Raw genomic sequence first — 25,030 nt, forward strand, 5'->3', positions numbered from 1 at the left:
TGATTAGTGACATTGAGCACTTCTTTATACACCCGTTGGACATTTGTATATCTTTGAAGAAATGTCTACCTGTGCCTTTGCCCATTTTGTAATGCGGTTATTTGCCTGTGTGTGTGTGTGTGTGTGTGTGTGTGTGTGTGTGTGATAATTGAATTTAACTCTTTAACAGATATATGAATACCAAAAGCATAGGCAACAAAAACAAAAATAGACAAGAGGGACTTCCTTAAACTAAAAAACAAACAAATCAAAATAAAACAAAATAAGAAAATTTCTTCATAGCAAAGGAAACAATCAACAGAATGCAACAGCATCTTGCAGATTAGGAAAAAGAAATATTTGCAAACCATGTATTTGACAAAGGATTAACATCCAAAACATATAAAGTTAACTACATGTATTACAAAGGCATACTGTAATTCATGAGGGATAAAGGAATGGTTTCAAAAAGTGATGATAATGACCCAATCTTCTCTGCTTGCAAGATTGTCCTGTGTCACAATTTTTCTATCTCTACAAAGTGCTTTCCAGCTTCTTCATGACTACATAAACAACTGAATGCTCATTTAAATTTTCTTCTTATTCTTTCTCTCCTTTTGTTCTTTCCCATTATCTTTCTTTTGCATCTTTATGTATACTTTTCTCTATTGTTTATATTTTAATTTTTATATGCTTTTAATTTTTAGGAAAATATGCTCAATTGGTAGTCTACTCTCAGTTATAAGCATTTATTGGATCTACTGGTATTTTTTCTGGGAGCTAGAAATTACCCATCCTACTATAAAATCACTTCTAAAGCAGTAATTTTGACCATGATGATCCAAAATCATTGCATCTCATTAAACATCTACATAAAATTTATAGAACCACTGCCCAAGTGCCTTAAAAATCTGAATTAAGGTATATGTATGAATGCTGAAAACAATCACATGACTTTATCTGTTGATGTCAGTAATATAGATTTAAGTTGAAATAACAATACTTTGTTGCATCATGTTTCTCACTCAACAATTCTTTTGCAATCCACACTATGTTCTTCTATTTTTCCTGCATGGGAAAAATAGGCAATATATATGTAAGTGGCATTTGCTATCATTACCTGTTAATATAGTTTATACTGTATCCTTAGACTTGAGAAGTCACTTTTAAAGTCTGAGCCTTTAAGCTTTGATACAAGCAAAATTTTAAGCAACATACATAAAATTATATAATTCATATAATTATATATTATAAAACAAATTATTATTTTATTACATATTTATTATTGTTATTTTCCCAGTAATCATTTTAATTAATAAGTGAAAATAGGTCTTATTTTTAAATTTGCATATTTTTAAGGTAAAAAAGGTAAAGAATATACATGGTAAAAGTTACACATGTGCATATATGACCTTTCTGTTCTATTAAACACTTTAAAGGGAATTTGAAATAGTCTTTGAACATTGCTACATTTTTGGAGGGGAATATTCTTGGATGAGTAAAAATTTAAGTCCCTTTTACTATTCAACTCCAACTTCATGTTAGGACATCTTGCTTTTCAAAGAAAATAGGCACAATCCATCTTAATCACCACAATTTTTCATATTTGTCTGTATTCAAAGGCAAAAAGTGCTACACTATATTTTGTTTAAACTTAGAAGCAGCTGTTCTAACATATGTTTCATCATTTTGAAGATGCCCTGTATATTTTTATCAGAGAAAACAAACACCATGATGTTATTATCAGCCAGTAACATTATGCCTATCAAATATATGCAGAATATATATATATATATATATATATATATATATATATATATATGTATAAATTTGTTCACTAGACTTAAAGTAGATATTGCAGAAGATGGTATCAAAATTTCTTTCCAGCTCCAATACGTTATATTTCCATTGAAATGTCATACTCAATTTATACTCTGGTTTTCCCTGTCACATATGTCTCATCTCACTGTTGCTTTTAAGCATTTACTCTCTTAACTTGTGCAAATATTCTGCTCATTTTCCTTTAATCCACTTAAACTCAATCTTTCTGAGTAAACTATTCTTTCTCATTAGTGACAACTCAGGGAACTGAGTTAGTCTCTCAAAATCTTTGATGATTTAGCATTTAGACCATATTCAGTGCATTATCATGGATATATTAAAAGTCCACATGGATGCCCTATTGGACACTATGGCCTTGCAGTTACTTCACATCTTCATCTTCAATGATCACTGTTCACATACCATTTTAGCCATCTACATCCGGGGCCAACTGTCAACCTTGAAATTCCCTGCAAATGTTTTCATTCTATCCTTCAGTTTCTCACTGGCAATATCGTCTATTTTCTCAGGTTACAGAGTTTCTATTCCAGACACAGCAACTAACCCTAGGCACATTGTTTTTCAACACTGAAACTCATCTATATTCTATTTTTCAGATTTATCATCAATTTTGGTTGAAAATGTTGTGTCTTTTATCACAAAAGCAACTCAAAAATGGGCTAATAGACAAAGTTCTGAAGGGAACTTCAAACTTTCTACCATCCATAGCATCTCCTGGTTTTGAGTGGTAGAATGGCTTCTCAAAAATTAATTGAAAATGATTTCTGAACCAACCTTCCTCTCCTCTTGCTCTACACCTAAGGCAGTTTGGTCACTGACTGAGCTATGACCAGAAAGGGATTAACTTCTCACAGCCACTTCCCAAATAATAATTAGGAAAAGGGGTTGGGTATTACGTTGCCCCATTTAAAAAATCAAAATTCCACCTGACCCTTCCTGGCTATGGTGTTTATTTCCCTTAACAGCCTGGTTGTTATAACCAATGTGCTGTAGCTTAGCCAATGAAAGCTTGGGAGTTTCATACTTAATTCTGGATTAGCTACCTATATTCTTTTGTTGGATTGTCATGTGAAAAGGATAATGAGCATTTGGTTAAGAATCCTGATCACAAAGCTCCACTATAGTGTTTTACATGGTCCAATGTGAAGTACATCATATGTCTTTGTAAGTTTTATAAAAATGTACTGGCCTTTTTGCAGTTGACCCTTTTACACAAAAACTATGGAAGTAGCAATAACTGAGAAAAAGGTAAAGTTATAGCCAGTTAACCAGACACATTGGTTTCGCAAAAGTGGAAAAAGGACAAGAATCCATTCACCTGGGAAGGAGATATCATAGCCCCCTGAAAATATAAGAGAGGGAAAAACATTGATCTTTTGTCATTCAAGGTCATTCCGGGAGCCTGCATTAGGAGGAAAGCACTGCAGTAGTATCTTCCAAATTATCGCAAATACCCAAGTATAATTCTTGGGTCTGCTATTTCAGCAGGGTGGTTCTGACATGATTTGTTAGCCACTGTCCTTAACATTACTCAGAAGCCTATCCGAAAGAGCACAATACAACCCCACCTCTGGCACCTCTTACGAAAAACACCATTCTATACCTCCAATAAGTTTTCCTACTCTTTTTTTTGTCAGCATCGCTCACTCATTCTATAGGGCAATTGGATGCTGACAAATGTTAGTGTGGGTAAATAATTCAGATTTGACTGCCTGTGCTTAGGCCATCTCTGTAACAGGAAACAATAGACTCAACAATTTCAACTGAACCAGGATGTTGAGAGCCTATCAGGCTGACTAGAGGCCACATTGGAGGCACTGTCAACCTCTATTTCCGAGAAAATAGTCCTTTTGCAATAATTGTAACCAATACATTACTTCCAAGGTTGCTATGTGTACCCTGAGAATTGTGCTTCTTATGTAAAAATAAGACATTAACTTGGCTCCCTCCCCAAAACATAATGACTTACATATTATGAGTACTTAAAAGAGACCTTCAGGTATTTACAAAAATACCACTTCCACTATGGAAGACATTTGGGTCAGCCTCTACCCATTGGTCAAGTTTATGGGTAGTAAAACTGCTCTACACTTCCTCCTTGAAGGATAAGGTAGAGTTTGTGATTTTCTTTTCATCTGGTTGGGTATAGGAACTTAGGGAACATGTTTGAGGCTCCCTGAGTTTGGCAGGCTAGCCTTATTTTATTCTTGGAGTCCTGCTAATAGTAGCCTGAATTAAATGCTGTCTGAGACAAGTGAAGTGATTTTGTCCCAAATTCTGGCATTCTGATTTAAAATAGGTGATAAAATAGCATATTCATGGGACAATTTTTACCAGAAACCAAAATACAGTAGAAAGGAGAGATGAATATTGTTGGAAACAATTCTCCCTGGATGTCTCATCTTCTTGCATATCTTTAAACAGAGGCATTGATGGCTTTTGTTCTGCACTACTTTTTTTTTTCAATAATATACCCAAAGAATTCTTAGATGATAGACTTTGCTTCCTTCCAGAGCTGAAGTCAGGGTTGTTTACTATTCAGTATATGAAAGATAATGTCTCTTTCTGGGGAAAAGGTCAGGCAGGTTTGCTCATGGCCCATTACAAAAGATGCTGCATAGGCTTAGGGCCATTCTGCATGACCCCTGTGGGAATTGAGAGACAAGGGAAACTGGTGTGGACATGAAGATTGTGCAACCTCCCGTGTCATGAGTAATAAAGTTCTTTGATTCTGACCCAGCAGTCAGATTCCTCCACCAGCATTCATGAACCTATACAAGCTTGTGAGCAAGTAAAATTTCAGACTTTCCACAGTTCTTGACATTAACTTTATATATTCAATCTCAATATATATGGAGAAAATTCACTGTCTCTTCACAAACATTTGTGGTGAAATATATGCAGAGCCAAATGAAAGCTGATAATACAATCTGAAATTTGATTCCCTTTTCCTATGTCTTCAAATTTATTTTATAGCACATTTTCATGCAAGAAAAAGTCATGTTAATTTTGCTTTACTCTGCATATAAATTTGCATTTGTTTTTATATAAAAATGACACATCACATTACCCTTCACATTGTTTACCAACTGAACTACTTAACTTGCTCTCTGAGCCTCCCAAATTCATGAGATATTGATGAACTTGAATGTTCACTGGCATAAGCCTCTTTATCTAGTGAGCATAAGTCATTAATTCCCTGACGGTTGGTTTGGCTAAGATTTTAAATGGTTGCTACAGGATGGTTGTGATATTCATCATCTCAATACCAGATTTTCTGATTCTCTGGAGTCATGTTAAAATCTAGTAATTTCATTTTGAGGAATGAATGCCTTGCACAGTATTTTTTTTTTTCTCTTTGCCTGATTGCTAATTTTTCAAAGCTCCCAGTGGTACACTTAAAGATGGTCTGCCCCCATCACATGCCCTGGGAATCATGAAATAATGACTTCTTGGAGATTCTAACACCTTTATTAGCCTGTTTGTAAACATATAAATGGCTGGCAGCCTTCACATAAGGCAATCACCTGACTCTTCCCTTCTTTACATCTGGATGTTTCCATTTTTAATGGATGCTAAGTGGGAATTTAATTTTCATTAATATTAAGACTATTATCCTAGATACAAAATGTCAAGATATATAGAAATTAGAATTTTATAAATGTATGAATTTTAAACTTTCTTGATGCATTTTTTTTTTTTTTTGCAAACCTATTCACTATCATCAGCCATATGGGATAAGCGAGTAGCAAAAAAGATCACTTTCTTCACACTCAGAAGTGCTCCTGGGAATGGAGAAAATGTGAGGGCATTTAGAAGATTTGATCATCCCCTTGGTATTTACTACCCAGAGTAAATGCATGGGTAATCACAGATTTATATTAAGAATTTGGAATCAAATACTATGAACCTCTCAAAATAGTTGACATAATTAAGTTCACCCCAGATATTAAAGTAAGCAAATCCAATGAATAACTGATAGAGCTTTAGAATGTGTTGAAAATTCTATCCATGTAGAAATATATTTAATACTACGTGGTTACATTTTAAAGTGGAACAATGAATAAACCATCATTTTTATTCATTATCAATCTAAACATAATTTCCAAAATGATTTATAACTTTATTGTTTTAAGTCAAGTCATCCCTTTTATGGTGTTTGTTTCTGAGGCAAAAATAAAACATGGGAAAAACTTTCTATAAATTATGTTATTATGAAAAATATGTTAATGTATTCTGGAGTATCCACAAGACTAAAATTCATTTTAATAGAAGCGAAATTTAATAGAAATGGCCAGTGAGTTATTTTAAGTTTCTCTGTTCAGTACAATTATTTAGAATATGCTCTTACTGGGGCGCCTGGGTGGCGCAGTCGGTTAAGCATCCGACTTCAGCCAGGTCACGATCTCGCGGTCTGTGGGTTCGAGCCCCGCGTCGGGCTCTGGGCTGATGGTTCGGAGCCTGGAGCCTGTTTCCGATTCTGTGTCTCCCTCTCTCTCTGCCCCTCCCCCGTTCATGCTCTGTCTCTCTCTGTCCCAAAAATAAAATAAAAAATGTTGAAAAAAAAAAAAAAAGAATATGCTCTTACTAAAATATCATCCTAGAGTATCTGGAATCAGTGTAAATACATATAAAATAAGATATTTGACCTTCAATATGTTATGGATTAATACTTGATAAGTGGTCATTGGGACACAATAATATATACTGACATTTGAGAGAGAGAAACAAAGATATATAGGGAAGTTTAAAGAATAGAACCAAGGCGTGATTGATGAAGGAGAAGGCATTTAAGATAAACCCTCACGTGTAAGATTTTGAAACCTAGAAATTAAGAAAGTATGTTTCTCTAGAAGAGAATAATTCTAAATATTAGAATATTTCAGCTCTTAACATATAATTCTTAATTGTCAAGAATATAAAAAATAAAGTAAAACATAGACCCTCTCGATGACAATTGATCTTTAAGGAATTATTTTGGGAAGAATATAGAAGACTGAAAAATTCCTTACTCCTGATACAATTGAAGGCAACAGGCACAATATGGGGATGAGAAACAAGCATAAGGTAAGAAGACAAGAATTAGGCACCAGCTTGAAGGTGATGTACTGGAAAGTAATTTTAGTCTATTGGTGTTTTGTGCTACTCAGGAGATTCCTTTAAGCCAACTGTTTCTGCTCAGGAGATGTTGCCTTGTGAGTTAGAACATAGGGCGAAGATTATTCTATTTTCCTTTCATTTGATCAGGTACTTCTTTTAAAGGCTGCCTATAAAAAGATGGGGTGCCATTTTCATGTCTAATTTTAGGTAAATAAAAATGTGAGTGTTTAGTAGAATGTCTATCATGTTCAGTAAATTAATAACCCATATTTTCTTTATCTACTTGAGTAAACTTTGTGGGGAGTAATAGATATGCCCTGGATCTGAAAATGCTACCACCACAGGGCCATCTGGCTAATCAGATGTCAGTTTTCCCTTTTTGTCAGAAAATTAATTTTTCTGGTAGAAAGGGAGCATTGCTAGAAAACTTTCAGAGATAAGATAACCAAACTCTTATCAGAATTCTTGTGTAATAATGCTGTAAAATGTAAAAATTCCATCAGTTTCATAATTCCTTTTCATTTAGAGTACTTGAAGGTGAATCAAAAGTATGTCTGACTTAACAAAAAAGAAATCATGATTTTAAAAATATATGGTATAGGGAAATATTAAAATTACTCATGGATATAATTATAAGCTTTGCCACTTAAAACCCATGACATTGAATGGAACTGCCTCTTCTTTTTTTTTTTTTTAATTTCAGTTTCCACATACATAAATCATATCAGCCTTACAAAAAGTCATAAGATAAGATAATATATTTCAATCTTCTAGTGCAGTATGAAGCATTCTTCAGAGACCTCCTTGCCAGCCAGGTGGGTTTTACAGAAGCACATCTTAGCCTGCAAATTTCATGAAGGTAGGAATCTTCATCTTAATACTAGCTCTTGGTTACATAGTACACATAGCAGGGGCTCCATAAATATTCATACAAGGAATAAATGAATAATGCAATGACCCAAATTCAATTTTAAATTTAGAAAGCGTTTATATTAATTTCTCTGAGTTAAATTCTGAAATCCATTTATTAAAATTGATTGGGGATTTTCTATTTTGATATTTCAGAGATATGGAATCACAGTAGAAAATACATCTGCATCCCTTACTTCTAGTTTCTGGGTGAGGAATGCACATAGGAAAGTCTCTATAAATAGATGCGAGATGATTAATGCTATCATTCAATTTAGTTCTAAATTAGGAAGGCTTATGTTTTAATTCTAGTGAGTTCAGTTTTGATATTCCAGAAACTTGGTTATTAAGTGTGATATGTAGTCTTCCAAGTATTTTCTCCTCCTCCTCCTCCTCCTCCTCCTCCTTCTTTTCCTTCTCCTTCTCCTCTTCTTCTTCACCACATTTTGATTTTGTACCAATGTTATATTGTGTCAAACCTTATATAATACCTGTCATTGCTTTTCTAGTATAATCAAGAATTGGGTCTGGAAAATAGAAAGTGAAAAATTGTATTCAATAGAAACATGCTGAACTTGTATAAATCCTGCCAATGACATATTTCACAGTACACATGCAATGTGATGTGTATCAACATATATTTTGAAACCTTGTCGAGATAAAATGCATACAAATGTTCGTGATAAAGATTAAGGAAATTCACTCTGTTGTATCTAATAATTGATGTATTTTATGTGTAGTTTTAGAAACTGTCTCCTTTTATCTATTGCCATTGTTTCTATCTTAGCTAAGGCATGTCTTGTCTAGATTACATCAGCAACCTACTGATTGGATCATCACCTCCAGTGCTGCCTGCCAATAATGCATTATCCATACTCTTGCCAAAGTAATCATTCCAAGACATACAATAAATCTAAGTCTCCTACTTGTATTATTCAAAAATATCCTTCAGGCAAAAAATCTAAATCTTCACTTTGTAATGCAAAGTCATTTATAATTTGGCTTCTGATTAACACTCCAATGTCATCTTATAACAGTCTTTCTGCACATAGAGACACATTGGCATGTCTGCTCATATGAATATATCACAGTGCCTTGAGCACTCCATGATTCTTCATCCCTCCATGCCTTGGCATCCATCGTTCCTTCTGTTTAGAAAACATTCTCTTTCCTCTACCTTTCACTCTCAGGCCTACAATCATTTACCTTCCAACATGCAACAGAAACATCATCATTAAGGTTTCACAGAAATTCAGAGACAGTCTTACTTGCTTCCATTTTGTTTTATTTTTAAAAATTTTTAATGTTTATTTATTTTTGAGAGAGAGAGAGCTCAAATGGGGGAGGGACAGAGAGAGCGAGACACAGAATCCGAATCAGGCTTGAGGTTCTGAGCTGTCAGCACAGAGCTCGACGCAGGGCTCGAACCACAAACCATGAGATCATGACCTAAGCTGAAGTCAGACACTTAACCGACTGAGCCACCCAGGTGCCCTCTATTTTATTTTCTGATAGCACTCTATCTCTCTATATATATGATTCTTGAGCACTTTAAATTTGGCTAATAAGACTGAAGAAGAAAACTTATAATTTTACTAAGTTTATATTAATTCAAATTTAAATAGATATATCTGGATAGTGATCATTCTATTAGACACCACAGAATTAGAAGAGAGGCTTAATTTCGTGGTTATGCTACTAACTTACATATATTAGCTTAGGCAAGTCATTTAACATTTCTGAATATCACTTACTTTAATAATAAAGTGTACATTTTAACATTAATATTATTCACAAAGTTTAGAGATGTCAAAATTAGAAAATATATTATTAATAATAGTAATTCATTATTATTAAAACACATTATTCATAGCAATGCATTATGAAGTGTTAGTTATGATGACTGAAAGACTATGAGAAATAACTTTAAAAAATATACTCTTCTACTATCAATGCCTAAATCTACACTTAGTTATTAGTTTTCTTTATTTAATGCTCAAGTAATTGACAAATTGGTGAACAACCTATTGATTTAGTAATAGCTAATTAATATTCCCTACATAAAGTCATTGTACTATGCTGCCAGTGCATAATTCAATATCACACATTGTTGGAGATATACTGAATATAAAGGCAATATATAAATAGGAAATCCAATTTCTCTCATTAACATGATCTTCCCCTCACTGAACAGTCCCATGTTTTTCAAGCTGTATTGGGTTTTAAATAAAATCAAATTTGAAAAATATGTAAATAAAACAGAATTTTCAAGTCACTTAGTTTTATCATTTACATCATTTCATGTTTCTCAATTTTTAATGGCCACTTGAGAAAAACCATATGATATTAAATTTAATCTATTCTTCAGCAGAAAATATTTTATTAAAACTATTACACTGTTGAATAACTGTTGGCTATATCTATCTATATTGATGTCTATGTATCTATATATGTATCTGTCTATATCTTAAGAGATATATATATCTTAAAGAAGGTGATTTTTTTTAACTTTATTTATTTAATTTGAGACATAGAGAGAGACACAGCAGGAGAGGAGCAGAGAGGGAGGGAAAGAGAGAATACCAAACAGGGTCCATGCTGTCAGCACACAGCCTGATGTGGGGCTCTCCCATGAACCATGAGATCATGACCTGAGCTGAAACCAAGAGTCAGACACTTAATCAGCTGAGCCACCCAGGTGCCCTTTAAAGGAAATGAGTTTTAAAAGGTTTTCATTTTTAGCACACTAAATTTGGTAACTTGGAAATACCTTTCTAAAACCTTTCTGCAGATAATGTCTGTGGCACTATAAAGTAGGGTGCTTTTCACTCAATGTGAATTGCTATTGGACAGAAATATTAAAGTTGTTTCACAATTTTTATCTTACTATATTAGTGATGAACTTATGAATTCATAATATTTTGAAAGCCATATGTTTGTCATATAACTTAAAAACACTTATTATTATTAACAGAAGGGACAATATAGACAACTCTGTTAGACCAGATCATTGTCCATGCAGGTATGACTGTATTTGGTAATATTCAGTTAAGTGAGAACATCATGTTAGGATTTGAATTGTACAGTTTTTTGTTTTACCTTCACGCCACTGTTTTTAATCATGCAACACTCTAGAATTCTTTTTTATTTAGAATATTGAATGTACAAGCTAAGGTTCACCCCATTGAAGAAAGAAAGAAATTTCAAGTGGATATAAACATTCAGCTGCCAAATTTACAGTGATTATTTCATTACTTTAAAAATTGAATAAAAAAGCTGGGACATTTATTCAATTTACTTAGATATACAAATTACACTCTATGAAAATAAGATCAGTTATAATTTGGATTTTCTGGCCATGATGAAGTAACTGATACTAGAAAATATATGGAAATATATGGAAAATATATGGAAAAAACTATTTTTAGAAATTGGAAAACAGAAAAAATGACATTATTATTCCTAAGAGCTCTTATGCTAATCCAGGTGATCTACCTGGTAGCAGTCTCTAAACACAAAGCAAAGAAGGGGTAGGTGTAACAACACTTTTTTCGAGGGGAGTGGGGAGATGGTGGGTCATGAATAAAGGTGCTTAGAGCTTGGTATTTTCAGTGAAGACAGACAGAAACAAGGGCTACTTAATCAATGAAAAAAATATATCTATATAATTTATATCATCTATATCTGTATCTATCATCTAGGTCTATCTATCTTTAGGGATACCTTTGAGTCTTTGGCTGTACAAGGACATTGTACACAATTAGACTGAGGTTAGACAATGATAGGCAAACAACTATTAAGGAACAGTTAGCTTGAGTACAACCAGAGTTTATAAAGTCCTGGGAGGTGTTGGTTGGAGTCTCAATTAGCCAGAGTGAGGAGACATTGTTGAAAATCTGAATATAGCTAAAATAATCTTAGAGTAATAACTATCCTTACTGCTCTCTAAAAAGTTTAAAAAGGAAGGCTTGCATGATTCAAGTTGATGCACAAAGTAAATCAACTGCTTGCAAAATACTTTTTAAAATAAAACTACATAAACTCACAAATGCACTCACATGTGCACACACACAAGCACACACGCCAAAACATGCAGTATACAATACAAGTTAATAGAAAGTCAGAGAAGCACAAGGTGTAACACACAACTATGGTAAAAAAATAGAAACCGAACTAAAACTAAGAAGTAACAGGATTATCAGTCAAGGAATTTAAAACATATATTATAAATGTGTTTAAGAATTTAAGGTAAAAAGAACATCATGAATATAGAAATGGATGACATGAAAACAACAACCAGGCAACAAAACACAGCATTTACAGATCTCAAAAAACAACAGCTGAAATAATAATAATAATAGTAAAAAAGAAAATTCTGGACAGGTTTAACATAAAACTGGATAACACAGAAGAAAAGATTTTTAAACTGAAAAAAAAAGGGGGGGGTAATATCGTTTTCCAAATTTAAGTATCAAGGTAGGTGGGGAAGGCTGAAAAAACAACAAAAAAACCTAAAGAGACATTCGTTACCTGTGGGAAAATATAAACTAATTTAATTCATCTATACTAGGAATCTTGCCAGTAGAAGAGGAGGGGCAGAAAGAATATTTGAATAAATAATATTCAAAAAAATTTCCAGACTTAAGGAAGAAAATCAACCCATAGATCAAATAAACTTAGTGACTAATAGCAAGATAAACACAAGAAGTACACATGAAAAACAGTGAAATAAAATTATGAAAAATCATGGATAAAAAAATCTCAATGTAGCTGGAAAGATAAATGATAACATTACATATAGAGAAAGAAAAGAATAAGCAATAGAACTTACCAAAAGTATGCAAACAAAAAAGTAATAAAATTATCATTTTAAAGTGCTAAAAAAATCCTGTCAACATACAATTATATGTTCTGGTATCAATTGCCTATTGCTGATGTCCATAACATAATTTGGATTTAATAGGATAATTTGTTGAGTTGCCTTAAATTCCAAAGCTTTTTTGCTACTTTAGCAAAAGAAGCAGTAATATAAAACACAATGGGATAAATTTACACATTTATCAACCATTTGAAAAGTCTCTTCTGCAGTGTTTGTTCAAATTTTTTCCATTATTCACTAGGTTGCATGTATACTTCTTACCAATTTTTATGGTATATTTTATTATATACTGGGTATAATGAATATACGAACTGAGAATAACTTCTATTCAGTGCATTGTCTTTCATTCTCTTAATTGTATACTGGATAAACACAAGTTCTCTGTTCTGTTCTTTTTGTTCATTTATTTATTTTTGGACAATATTACATTGTCTTATTCATTGTAACTGAAGTGGATATTAATCTGGAAACATTCAAATCAGTTTTTCTTCAACATTGCCTTTGTATATTTTTTAATGAATTTTAGAAATATCTTTTCAATTTCCATAAAAATAACCTTAAAGAACTTTTATTGGAATTACATTGAATTTATATATTACCTTGTGAAAACTGACATTTTGGGCCAATCTATGAATGATTGTTTTTCTTCCTGTATCTTTTGTCAAATGATTTCTAAAAGTTAAACTACCTCTCTATTCCTGAAATAAACCCAAGTTGTGATATATTATGATTTTTACATACCCCTGATTTCAATCTGCTATTTTTTAAGATTTTAAATTATTGATCATGAAAATGTTTTTTTTTTCTTCAAAAACATTTTTATTAGATTTCAGTAATAGGTTGAGTGCCAACTTGTAGTGTTTCTTTACCTTTTCATACAGGTGTAAGTTCGGCACTCCACTGGACACTGTTAAAACCAGAGAAGATTAGAGAGAGAAGTGGAATGCCAAATAGTCCCACTTCTGACCACCTCGTTCTGACCTGCTGAGGCTCTATAGGCATGTAGACTCAGCTCTTACCGGACACTACTGACACCAAGGGACAAAGTAAGCCTAGCCCTATCTAAGGAATAGCCCTCTCATTGCTTCATCAGGTAACCCAATTGCTGAGTGGAGGTGGAAGGTGATGATGACGGAATACTGATTATCTCTGATTGATGGAAATTAATTACTCTCTGGTTAATACATAAGAAATAAAGAGATAAGGAACCAAGATATACATTTTCACTCTGATTTATGATGACTTCATTGATTTACTATTAATATTTATACATATATTTTAAGTTTGTAAAATATATCTGAAATTTCAACAGAGCAGAAGTATATGCCAGTCACTTTAAACATGTTCTAACAACAGTAGTTCCCTTTTTTTAAAGATAGTATACTGTAGAAATAGGGAAAAAAGCACAAGAAAATTAATATAAATGTTAGCAAAATAAAAAGTATGTTCATAAAACTCCAATACTTTTGATAGCATTCAGCGAGTCTGGGGAAAAAAAAATGTATTTTTCAGGCTTTTAAGTCACAAGGGAAAATTCAGCTCAGGTTCAGAAGGGAGATATCTGAAGTGACTTCAATGTTTTGCCACTAATTAGTCATTTTGAGCTCAACAAGTTTTCAAGATTGACTTAGAAAATGAATAGCTATTACTTAGTCACTGAAAATTAATGGGGGAAAAAAGAAAACAAAGACGATTCTACTTGTTTGAAAAGATTTGGGATTTCTGTAATATCTCCTTAGACCTAATGTCTACACAAAGCATCTGGATTGCTATTATTTTTCTTAAATCATGTTTGGTAACATACTTAATGCCACGGACAAACATATTATTGGCTTCTATATTTAAAGAAAAACACTTTTTCTAAGACCTTTACCTCACACCTAAGCAAAAAGCAAAATATAAAGCTTCACAACACATGACACTTTAGCCTGAATGACCTTAAAACTGCACATGTCAACGTGTCAAATAGAAGATGCAGACATTTAGCTAGTATCATCAAATTCCTTTTCTATAAAAAATGCAATTAAAATGAGAGTGAATTTATTAGCAGCAAGACTTCTAATAAGTGGCATATGATGTAACTTTATTAGCTAAGATTCTTTTTCAAGAATAATTCCTACAGAGTATTAGATGTTAACATATATGAAAGCCTTGTATTTTTCTGAAGCAAGTCATGCTGATAAGTCTTTGCCTACAGTTTTGAAAATAATGCAGGTGAAACTATAGCAAATTGTTTTATTGGCATTACAGTGTGTCATCCAATGAGATCAGACTTGAACACATCAAATGTTTATTATTAACAAAAGGATCAAATTAATACTATGTTTTATTGTTTACACTCAAAAGATAAGTAGACTAAGACAAATATGGTTTGGCTATATTTTCTTTATTTTTTTCCACATTTATTCACCTTTGGGAGACAGAGAGAGACAGAGGGTGAGCTGGGGAGGGACAGAGAGAGAGGGAGATAAAGAATCAGAAGCAGGCTCCAGGCTCTGAGTTGTCAGCACAGAGACAGTAGCGGGGCTTGAATCCATGAACCGTGAGACCGTGACCTGAGGTGAAGTCGGACACTTAACCAACTGAGCCACCCAGGCACCCCTGGCTATATTTTCTTTAATAAGAATGTTTATATAATTGTGGGAAGATGGTACAGTTTGAATGGCACTTGTAGTAATGGTTTCAAATGAAAAAAATAAGTAAAACCTATATTATGTCCAATACACAATGTGAGGCATTTAGTTAGGCATCAGCAAGGAGAGATAAGGTAGATTCTGGCCACACTCTGGGAGCCACCCTGAGGGTTAACAGCCACCTTCAGAGCCACCCAAAATGGCAACCAGAACAGGAAAGGCCTACTTAGAGCTGGCTCAAAAGCCACAAAGGGACTTCTCTGAGAAGCTAAGCATGCCTCAAAAGGTGCAACTTGCCCTAAGGTCACAGCAAAAGCTCATTAGAAATTCATAAATATACAATACATACATAAATACAATTATAACAGAATGCATCATTGGTAGATGCATGCACAGTAGCCAAAGTGTCATATAACCACTGTCTGTCAATCAAAGCCAAATTTACATATTCAGAAAGCCGGCTTAAAAGGATGTAGCTAGAGCTTCTTGGGCCATTGCCACTCTTGCTTTGGGAGTGGCCAGCTTTCTCACTTGAAAGCATACTATACTTACTTACTCCATAAACTCCCTATTTGGGTCTCAGGTCTTCAATTCTTTGGTGCATCTGGGACAAGAACCAAGCGACTAGGTAACAATAATACACATAAATGTTTTGAGGGAATGAATGTTGTATACTGAAATTTGGTATAGCCTTCACACTTTTTTATTTCTCCTACTTTCAACTATTCCTACTTAGGGGCATATATGGTTTCTTTTTTCTTTTTTTTTTTAACGTTTATTTATTTTTGAGACAGAGAGAGACAGAGCATGAACGGGGGAGGGGCAGAGAGAGAGGGAGACACAGAATCAGAAGCAGGCTCCAGGCTTCGGGCCATCAGCCCAGAGCCTGACGCGGGGCTTGAACTCACGGACCGTGAGATCGTGACCTGAGATGAAGTCGGACGCTTAACCGACTGAGCCACCCAGGCGCCCCTGGTTTCTTTTTTCAATGATTTTTTTTCTATGATGACTTTACTCAGAAATGTATACTCATCTGCCTCTTACTCTATACACATCTACTATTTATGGTGTCAATGACAATTACATTGGTAGACAAATAAAGAGATAGGCAGAAACACAGATAAATTGATTCCATATACATGCATCAACTATGAACTGTATTTATGGTTGTCTCTTAGAAAGATCCTTTAAGCACCTCAAAATTGAAGGAAAAATGTGCTAATATTTTGTCATGTGGTAAAAGCTATAAAGGTATCATTTGATCATTGCCCATCTACATATTAATTATACATATCTTAAGATAATTAAATTTATTTGAATGTAAAAGCATTTGATTTTATTATAATTTTTAAAGGTTGTTTTTATATATTTTATTTATTTTGAGAGAAAGAGAGAAAGTGACTGAGCAGGGGAAGGGCAGAGAGAGAGGGAAAGAGAGAATCCCAAGCAGGCTCTGCACTGTCACTGCAAAGCCCAATGTGGAGCTCGGACCTACAAACCTCAGATCATGACCTGAGCTGAAATTAAGAGTCAGGCACTTAACTAGCTAAGCCATCCAGGTGCCACTGAATGCCAAAACATTTTAGGGATTAATAATTTTTTTAAATAATAGGACTAATATTTTCATATTTTCATTGAATTCATGGGCTTATCTTAAATTATTAGAGAAAAATATTGGAGAAAAACTGAGAATAAGTTTTGCACTTTTTTGGAAATACATGCTATTAATTCAACTTATATCAAAAATAGAATAAATAAAAAGACAAACATAATTTTGATCTTGAGCTTATTTTCAGAGAGTTTACTGCTGCCACGGTAAACAAAATTATCTTCTTATTGAAAGAACTGAGTAAAAGACTAGATAAAGAAAGTCAGCCTATTATAAAAATAGCCATAAAGCCCACCGGCTTCTTTTTTAGTTAAAAGCTTAAATTCAGAAAAAAAATTTAAACATTCCAAGCACAAGATATAAAAAAAATGCTGTGTAACAATTTCTTCTTTTCTTAATTCTAGCGTTAGCCTTTGTTCATCTAAACAGGACAATCTTACAAATCATTTGTGAATCCTGTTGTCCTCTCAATGAGTTTTCAGTGCAAATACCACCTAATTTGCCTCTCATCTCTGATTCTAAAATATGGGTCTGATGTAATGATGTAGCAAATGAAGCCACCCAGAAGGTATCTGATGGAGAATTTGTTGTTGCAGCAGATATTTTTGCAGGGGGACTTATATGAAGCCCTGGAAATCATTGTGTGGTTTGTCTCAAGTAGTAAAACTTCATTAGTCACCACAGCCTCATGGCTATATCCTCTGGAGAAAACTTATAAAAATAGACTGTATAAAGAAAATAAAGCAATTGTTTCATGAAGGACTTTGTGAAACACAAGTTTCATTTCATTTCTTTCTTTCTTTTTCTTTCTTTCTTTCTTTCTTTCTTTCTTTCTTTCTTTCTTTCTTTCTTTCTTTCTTTCTTTCTTTCTTTCTTTCCCCTCTTATTCTTTCTTTCTTTCTTTCTTTCTTTCTTTCTTTCTTTCTTTCTTTCTTTCTTTCTTTCTTTCTTTCTTTCTTTTCTTCCGTGTGTGTGTGTGTGTGTGTGTGTGTGTGTGTGTGTGTGTGTGTCGAGGTAACAGTGTGAGAGAGAGGAGGAGGAAGAAGAGTTTCTATATGCAACAAGACATTGCTTGGCAACCTTGAGATATCAGGGAACAGAAGGACTTTATCAGAGTCCTTTGTTGAAATAGAGGATTATGACAGAAGTAGCTAAATGCCATCTCAAGTGGCTTCTGAGACAGGAGAAGTCAATGAGGAAAACTGGAGCAGAAGCACACAGATTATTTGTGTGACATATTCTTGAGAAACCAAAAAATACTTTGAAGTAAGGAAACTAAAGGAATCTGATATTCTACCTTATGCAGATAGGGAAATGGTTGAGTGAAATTTGTCGGGTTACTCTTGATGTGATATTTATACTTATATATAGAAAACAAGAGATCACATAAGTAATTAAAATTATACTTATTAGAAGACATTTAAATCATTAAAGTACTTTCTTCCTTAGTTACTCTTAAACCAAGTAAGATACTAAATGCATTCACAATAATGGGAATCACCCCATTTTTGCCACCTAATATCCTGAGTGTGGATACCTAATTGTGTCTTTACTCTTTTTTCACATCAATAAAGTAAAAATGACCACACTGACTCCAATTCATGCCATGAAAGCGCACTGGAGACAGGTTATTTTGTGAATCTATTAATTTAAATCTTCTATGCTACTTTTGTTTTCACAATTTAATGTAAATTTACATCACTCATTCATTCATTACCTCATTCATTACTAATTGTGAGCTGTTTGACGACTGTACATCATTATAAACATCCTTTTTTACACTGACAAAACATTGCTACTTGTGTTGTATTCTTTGTAATGATAAATTAAGGGTAAATACACAATAACATTTTGTGTTAATGAGTACCAACAAATAACCATTATTATAATTCCATCTGCCCTTGCCATTACACCATCACTGAAGTACTGGCAGTTATTAGGGATGATCCTTTCCATTATTTAAGATCCAGATCTATAGAGAAGATTTCACAGTCAATGTAGTTGAGTCAAATAAAAAAGATAGGTTATTTCTGCAATTGGGAAAATAGAACATAGAATTTTAGAGTAATTAGATAATGTACAAAATGGATCAGATTCTGAAAACATTTTAAGTCTATTCTAGATGTTCTAATTATGTTTTGATTCATTCATTTATCCATTAAAATATTTATTAAATTATCATTAAGTACAAGCTTTGAGTCATAAAAAGATACCACAAGATAAGAAGGTAGCAAAGTTGAAACAAAATATGGCAGTTAGCATTTTTGCAAAAATTATAAAGCAAAAAGACTTATAAAATAAAAATGCCTTTCCAAAATTCTCAAGGATGAAATATAAACGTGTGCAAAGTATTATAAATTTTATTAAATCAGGATCTATTGTTTGAGGATGTTTTCCTACTATATTTCATCTTTGAAAACCAACTATTCATATTAAGAGATATTAGAAAAAACCAACTACTTGCATTTAAGGAAGAAAAATCTGCTCAGTACTTTGCTTCCTCTTTGAAAGAACTCCAACAGACATCAACTACCTAAAAGAAAAAAATAAACTGAGTTCATGGAAGCAGCATTACCAATTATGAAGGGGAAAATTATCAGTAAAGGACTATTTTGAGAACACTTCATTGTTCAAACATTCAGCTCTGAGAAACCTCTGAGAGAACAGTAATAGTCTTTTAGTATAGCGACAGAAATGAGGAACAATTACAATCCAGCCACTATGCCAGATGGACCAGTGAGCAGGTCTCTCAATCCTATAAAGACCCTGAGCTCCTACATCTTGTCATATAGTTCAGAGAATTAGGAGCACAAAGGCGGAAGAGCCTCCCTCTGCTCCCCCACAAAATGACAGAAGGGCATGTGATTTAATCAGCCAAACTTGGTTGGTGAGACTTTCAGAAATACTACTAGCCGATCAAAAAGAATGAAATCTTGCCATTAGAAACAATGTGAATGAACTAGAATGTATTATGCCAAGCAAAATAAGTCAGTCAGAGAAAGACCAATATAATATGATTTCACTCATATGTGGAATTTGAGAAACACAACAGACAAACATAGGGGAAGGGAAGGAAAAATAAGATAAAAACAGACAGGGAGGAAAACCATAAGACCCTCTTAAAGACAGAGAACAGACTGAGGGTTGCTGGAGGGGAGTTGCATGCGGCGATGGGTTAAATGGATGATGGGCATTAAGGAGGGTACTTGTTGGGATAAGCACAGGATATTATATGTAAGAGATGAATCACTGTTTCTGAAACCAATATTACACTGTATGTTAACTAACTTGAGTTTAAATAAATAATTAAACAAAAAGAAATACTACCTAAATTATATCTCACAACCACTATAAACTGAGAAGAAATTGGAGCTTATATTTATGGCTACTTCTAAATATGTAAAACCAGAATTTTAAAACCAGATATTTATATTTATATAATATATATATATAAATATATATATTATATAAATATATATATATATTTATAAAACCAGATATTTTATTTAATATACATAAATATAATATAAATAACAGTAACTGTATTTATTTAGTTTTTGGTACTATCCTAGGTGCATTATGACCGTTACTTCATTTAAATCACATATTAATCAGAAAAATAAGCATTTTTACTTCCATTTTGACGAATGAGGAAACTGATGCTCTGAAATACTCCATATCTTGAATTATTCATAATTTTGGCTCCAATAGTCATCCTACTTCACAAACACAAACTTTCACCATATGAAAGATTCAGAAGATGGATGTTTAAAGGGAATTGAAATACATGAGGACAGAAGACAATAACCCTCCTAAATAGGGGAGACTTGAAGACTGATGGTGGCCTCTTGATTCAATAATATCCCTCATTGTTTGGATACTTTGCAAAACATGATATCATCCCTTCCCTTCAATTATTTAATTGAAATACAGAAATACTTGGCTAAGGGCTGTATTCAAGATTAAATTCCAATTAAAGATATGGCACTTCATGTGAATATTCCAAATTGTACCACTTTCAAATAGAGTGTAAAATTCCTGAGGACAGGAAGAATACTTTTTTTCTCATATGTAGCTTCATAATCCCTATTCTGGCATTATGGGAATACAAGACTCTTCAGTTGATTTGTTTAAATCATTTTTTTCTGTATTGATTTCAGAATCCTAAAGAAAGGAGTTAGGCTTAATTCTCACAAGCACCTTTGAGGGAGCCACTGGAATGGATTATTAGCTCAGTGCTCTGCCTGCTATTAAAACATTTTATAGAGGAATACAGTATATTTTAGTGGCCCAGAGAACTGTCTTCTGCATCTGACTCCCTTTGTTAACATTCTAGTTCTAGCCATACTAAATTTGCCTTGGCAAATTATACAACTTCTCAAAGTCTCTGTTTTGACATCTATAAAGTGGGGATGATAACCATATTTATATATAAATAATGTGATTGTAAATTTATGCATACAATTTATTTGGCATACTGCTTAGCACATAGTAATAAGTTAGGAATTGTTCATATTATGTTGTCTTCAGTCATCAAGAGTATCCTAGAATTTTTCAATTTGGTGTGCCTATATCTTTCCTACTACTGTTGTACCAAATTACCACAAATAGTGGCCTAAGATAAAACATATTATTCTATAGCTTCAGAGATCGGAAGTATGAAGTAGGTTTCATTGAGCTTAAATCAACTTGTGGATAGAGGTGCATTATTTCTGGAGACTCTACAGAGAATCTCTTTTCTTCCTTTTTTCTAGCTTCTGGAGGCCTCCACATGCATTGGCTCATTGCCCTTTGTTCCATCACCAAAGTCAAAAGCATAGGGTCTTCAACTCTCTCTGACCCTCCTGCTTCCTTCATTCATCCATAAGGACTCTTGTGATTATATCGGGCTCATTGTGGTAACCCAAGATAATCTCTTCATTTCAGGATTCATTCATTCATTCATTCATTCATTCATTCATTCATTATCTATTGGAGAGAAAGAGAGAGAGAGAGAGAGAGCACAAGCAGGGGAGGGGCAGAGAGACAGAGGGAGACACAGAATCCAAAGCAGACTCCAGGTTCCAAGCTGTCAGCACAGAGCCTGATGAGAGGCTCAAACTAATGAGCCATGAGATCATGACCTGAGCTGAGGTAGGACACTTAACCAACTGAGCCACGCAGGCACCCATCTATTTCAGGATTCTTAATTATATCTGCAAAGACCCTTTTTTCCAGGTAAGGTAACATATTCAAATGTTTGGGGGATTTGAAAGCAAATATTTTTGGGGGCAAGGAGGTGATTATACCACAGTGCCTTGGTGCATTCACTATGGACTTTATCCCTTCCATTAAACTCAATATGATGCATATATGTCGGTAATGATGAGACGTACTAAGTTCATTACTTCAACACAGTAATCATGAGACCTAGTTTGGGTATATTTTAAATAATTACTAAATTCTATTCAGGATATTTTATTTAAATGTAGACTATTTGGTATAACATATATACCATTTTACATTTTAGAATTTATAGTTTCCTTAAAGCAACACAACTGCTAAAGGTAAGCAAAAATTGATTAAGTGCACAAGCATAAACTCTTAATGACATCTCATTGATACCCACTTAATTGTTCCTGTATCCTGGGGATGTCTCTATGAGTGTTATTCCATTATTCAATAGGGGAAGGTACTTTGTGAATGCTATCAAAATCAATTACTGTTTGTCCATTTTGGGGGGCCAATGAGGCAGAGAATTAACCTCCAACTAATTTCCAAAGTCATTTACGATCTAATGGTTAAATCATTTACTGCCACAGGCACAAGACCTGTGGAACATTTGCAAAAATGCAAGTCGCAGGGTGCAAGAAATAGATCAGCTGTGTCATGACAGCATTTAAAACATATTTGCCCATTTATTTTAAGCTCTTAGAATCTCCTGAAAAACATTTTAATGTTTTAATTAAAAATTTTTTTTACATTTATTTATTATTGAGAGACAGACACAGAGCATGAGCAGGGGAGGGGTAGAGAGAGGGGGAGGCATAGAATCTGAAGTAGGCTCCAGGCTCTGAGCTGTCAGCACAGAGCCCGATGTGGGGCTCGAACTCACAAACTGCGAGATCGTGACCTGAGTCAAAGTCGGTCGCTTAACCAACTGAGCCACCCAGGCACCCCTAAATATTTTAATTTTATCATAAAATGAGTTTCTAAAGCCAATAAGAGATTTCTGTGTTCTCTAAAGAAAACTAAAATCCTCCAGCCACCTGGTTAAATCATTCCAAAATTTATATTAATGCTAAAATTAAATGTTAATGTCAAAATCTGAATCTAGATTTAATATAACCTTAAATTCCCTTGATGATAATCATGAAACACTCTTGTGAATTCTGGCTTCTATAGATGATGGATTACTAAGAAGAAATTATTTGCTTAAAATGAAGAAAAATGCATTTCATAATGTCCTAATAGATTTAATGCTCCAACCTTTTAAGTTCTAAGATGCTGAAACAGATAATTAATGCTCCAACCTTTTAAGTTCTAAGATGTTGAAACAGATAATATAAATATATAAAAGTTCTACTTTAGTAAATCATTCTGCGGATTTTATAATTTGTTTTAAAATTTAGAATATTAAAAGAGAAAAACCTAGTGTTTTCTCATTTGCCATGTAATAAGCATGGAAGTCATCACTTACATTTTTACAATAACAAAAACAATAACAACAACAACTGAACAAACCAAAAATCAACAACTCTTCTTCAATCCATCAGAGAATTGAGGTCACAGGGCAAACTTCTACCCTCAAAACAGAAGAGAGAAGGCCAAATATCTGACCACAACTTACCAGGAGTAGAATCCCACCCAGGAGCAGAATCCTGCAGCTGGAGCCAATATTGGCAAGACGACTTTAAATTATAATTGACAAATGGCTGGAGTCTCAGTACAGACTACCTTGAAAAGTATTCATAGGACTATAGAATGCCCCCTCACACATACACTTTATCCCCACATCAATGGCATTTAGGATGACAAGGGATTACAGCTAAAAAACCCCACAAGGCCCAGACCCTATTTAATGAGTCTAGAAAAATTCAATGACAACGTGAAATAAGCAAGTGCAATAGAGAAATTTTTAGCTTCTAACAGCATAGGTACAGCAAATAGTAAAAAGAATAACAAAAGTTTAACTTCTGGCCAGATAAACATAAAACCTTATTCTAAAGGTCAATATACCTCAGTTCTTCAGTTCCTTTGATGGGATACATCACTTCTAGTTTTCAAGAAAAGTTGAATTCTAAGGAATGCTAAAAGACAAAGAACAGAATCTGAAAAGACAAAGCAAACCTCAGATCCAGAATCGACATAGCAGAAATTTTGGAATTACCAGAACATTTACAATAGTTGCAATTTATATGCTAAGGAATCTAATGCAAAAGTGGACAGCATGGATAATATAAGCAGAAAGATGAAAACTATATGACAGGATCAAAAGGAAATTCTGGAAATCAAAACACTGTAACAGAAATTAAAAATACACTTGATGAGCTCATCAGTGGACTGGATGTGACCAAGGAAGGGATCAGTGAGCTAGAAGATGTAGCAATAGACACTTCCAAAACTGAAATGCAAACAGAAAAAAGAATGTACAAAATGGTGTTCTATCCCCAAGAAGAGGGGAGGATTTCCAAAAGGTGTAATATATGTGTAATGGCAATACCAGACAGAGAAGAGAGAAAGAGATATAAATATGTGATGTAATAACGGCTGAACTTTTTGTAAAAATCAATGACAGACAACAGACAACAGACCCAGGAAATTCTGAAAATAGTTACAGTTAATTTTCTAGCTATTTAAGTTCTCATGTAGTTCTCTTAAATATCCCATGAAGTAATTATTACTATCGCTATCTCAAAGAGGACTCGGGGAAGTAATGAACACCTACAAGGGAACTACAACATGGGGAGCTTGTTACTTTCAGCCTCACAGTTATATTTTACATTAATTTTACTTACTGCTGGTCAGTACTTTTCTGTCTGGTCCTTCCATTTTTCCAAAATGACCTAAAACTGGCTAGCCATTTAAGACTTTTAATGA

Source organism: Neofelis nebulosa, chromosome 4 (genome assembly GCF_028018385.1).
Source record: "Neofelis nebulosa isolate mNeoNeb1 chromosome 4, mNeoNeb1.pri, whole genome shotgun sequence".
In the NCBI taxonomy this organism is placed as follows: Eukaryota; Metazoa; Chordata; class Mammalia; order Carnivora; family Felidae; genus Neofelis; species Neofelis nebulosa.